Source organism: Mandrillus leucophaeus, unplaced genomic scaffold (genome assembly GCF_000951045.1).
Source record: "Mandrillus leucophaeus isolate KB7577 unplaced genomic scaffold, Mleu.le_1.0 Scaffold632, whole genome shotgun sequence".
NCBI classification, from domain to species: domain Eukaryota; kingdom Metazoa; phylum Chordata; class Mammalia; order Primates; family Cercopithecidae; genus Mandrillus; species Mandrillus leucophaeus.
In genome coordinates, this window is record NW_012106831.1 from 550,399 (window position 1) to 553,509 (window position 3,111).

Genomic DNA, 3,111 nt, shown 5'->3' on the forward strand with positions numbered 1-3,111 from the left:
CTGGAGTGCAGTGGCCAGATCTCAGCTCACTGCAAGCTCCGTCTTCCGGGTTCACGCCATTCTCCTGCCTCAGCCTCCCGAGTAGCTGGGACTACAGGCCCCCGCCACCTCGCCCGGCTAGTTTTTGGTATTTTTTAGTAGAAACAGGGTTTCACCGTGTTAGCCAGTATGGTCTCGATCTCCTGACCTCGTGATCCACCCGTCTCAGCCTCCCAAAGTGCTGGGATTACAGGCTTGAGCCACCGCGCCCGGCCCCAATACCTGGCTCTTTATTTTATTTTTTGTAGAAATGGGGTCCTGCTGTGTTACTCAGGCTGGTCTCAAACACTTGGCTTTAAGAGATCCTCCTGCCTAAGCCTCCCATATGTTTTAAAATGGCAAATCTCTGAGTAGTTCTTGTGTAAATGGTGATACAGAAAAAGTAATTCTACCAAAAAGCCATTATTAATAGCAGTTACAGGTATTTATAGAGGAGATCTCGGTATCAGATGCGTGTTTTAACTGGTTTATCATTTGGGTCTATTTCTTTCTTTTTTTTTTAATTTTTTTTTTGAGATGGAGTGTCGCTCTATCGCCCAGGCTGGAGTACAGTGGTAGGATCTTGGCTCACTGCAACCTCCACCTCCCTGGTTCAAGCAATTCCCTTGCCTCAGCCTCCTGAGTAGCTGGGATTACAGGCGCCCAGCTAATTTGTTTGTATTTTTAATAGAGATGGGATTTTACCATGTTGGCCAGACTGGTCTCAAACTACTGACCTCAGGCAATCCTCCCGCCTCTGCCTCCCAAAGTGCTGGGATGAGCCACCGCGCCCGGCCCTTTTGGGTCTACTTCAACCTGAAATAATATACTTCGAACTTATCTGGGGGTGGGGCAGGCATTTTCTGGAGAACTTTGAATTTCAGAGCTAGAAGGCACTTTACATTATCTAGTTGAGTCTTTTCATTTTAAAGGTGTAAATACTGAGTTGCAGAGAGATTGACTTGAATAATGTTACACAACTAGTCAGTTACTGATAGGGCTGGACTATTTGTACTATACCACTACTACTTTATAGCAAAGATTTATCAAAAAGAAAACAGCTCTCTGCGTGTGTCCAAGGACAGGACTAGTATTTGTTGTTTGTTTTTTCCCTTGTTTTCTTTTTCCTGATGATAATTGTGAAGTTTGTTTTTTAATATCAATCTCTGGTAACCAGAAAATTAAGTTAGCTAAAACATGCAGCTCTGAGAAGTCTGGTTAAGAAGATTCTTCTATATTTAATAATTTATATTTACATTTGCGCTTGCCTAATACTTGGATGTAGCTTATCACAATGAATACAAATATAGGGATATGGTTGGTTTGGGGTGGTAGATTGCTGGCCCAGGCCTTAGGAAGACCAGTTCTGTCCTCACTCTGCGCTCACCCTGTCGTTAACTTTCTGTGTACCTTTGGGTAAGTCACCTCCCCTTTTGTGCTTGTTGTAAAATTGTAGATGTGATGAGCTTTAAAGGCTCTCTTCAGCACTGCAGAGCTGCGTGTAGGCTACAATATTACAGTGATGAATTGCCCTCTGTTATGCCTGTAGTTAAGAAGAACTTAGGGGGTAGAAGCTGCTGCTTTTGGTTGCCTATGAGAGTAGTTAATGCACATAGTGAAAACAAAACCCAGTTATGAAGTTCAGTTGAATGCGTTTTCATTTAGGCTGTTAATACAGTTAGTAATTCTTCCCAGTGTTAAAATCTCAAGCTTCCTCTTGTGAACCCTAAGGTCATTGAGTTTGAGAGAAAACAAATGGTAGTTGGCCATTCTTCCTATGTTTACATTTCTGTTAGGTACTCAATTGTTATTTTGAATGCTGTGCCAAGTATCCTAAGACAGCTAAAGAGTTTTAGATTATGTTAAACATGCGTATTTTCATTAGGCTTCTTTGGTGGCTTATTCCTTTCCTTAGCACCTGTTTTAGCAGGTTGGTTGTTACTGTCCACTTACTAGTATTATATATTATCAGATGCCCACACATTTAGGGCTTGAGGTGTGCAGCTATTTACTGCTGATTTGGAATCCTTCAGAGATAGCAGAATTTTAGTTAGAAATTTGTCTCCTGAATTTATGGTAAATGAATTTGTATTATACCTACTATGTGCCCAGCACTGTCCTAGGCTTTTAATCAGTTCATGTAAGTCATGGCTTCTGCTCTCAAGCAACTTTTGGTCTAGAAAGAGAAGCAAAGCAGTGTGATGTGTTATAATAGGTGTATGCAGAGGTCTGTGGCAATACAGGAGGAGTCATCTAAAATTGGGCTATTAGGTCACAGAGATGAGACTCCTTACTCAAAATTTCTAGCTATACTTAATCACAAGCGCTTAATCAGATTTAAACTTTTTTTTTTTCTTTTTTTTTTTTTTTGGTGACAGTCTTGTCCTGTTGCTCAGGCTGGAGTGCAGTAGTGCGATCTTGACTCGCTGCTACCTCCACCTCCCATGTTCAAGTGATTTTCCTGCCTCAGCCTCCCAAGTAGCTGGGAGTACAGGCACCTGTCACCACGCCCAACTATTTCTTTTTGTATTTTTGGTAGAGACGGGTTTCACCACATTGGCCAGGTTGGTCTCGAACTCCTGACCTCAAGTGATCCATCCACCACGGCCTCCCAAAGTGCTGGGATTACAAGCATGAGCCACCATGCCCGGCCTTTTTTGTTTTGTTTTGAGACGGAGTCTCGCTCTGTCGCCCAGGCTGGAGTACAGTGGCGCAATCTCAGCTCACTGCAACCTCTGCCTCCTGGGTTCAAGTGATTCTCCTGCCTCAGCATCTTGTGTAGCTGGGATTACAGGCGGGTGCCATCATGCCTGGCTAACTTTCTGTGTTTTTAGTAGAGATGGGGTTTCACCATGTTGCCCAGGCTGGTTTCAAACTCCTGACCTCAAGTGATCCTTCTGCCTCAGCCTCCCAAAATGTTGGGATTACAGGTGTGAGCCACCGTGCCTGGGCCGATGTGTATTTAAACTTATTAAAGTGTTTTTAGATTTAATTTGGTTAATAAAGAAACAGTTGTTTCCAAACCATTCCCTTGTTCCAAATTTTCGTGTGCAGGAAGCACAGGGGAGAAAAAAGCGTCTCATGTAAACTGTT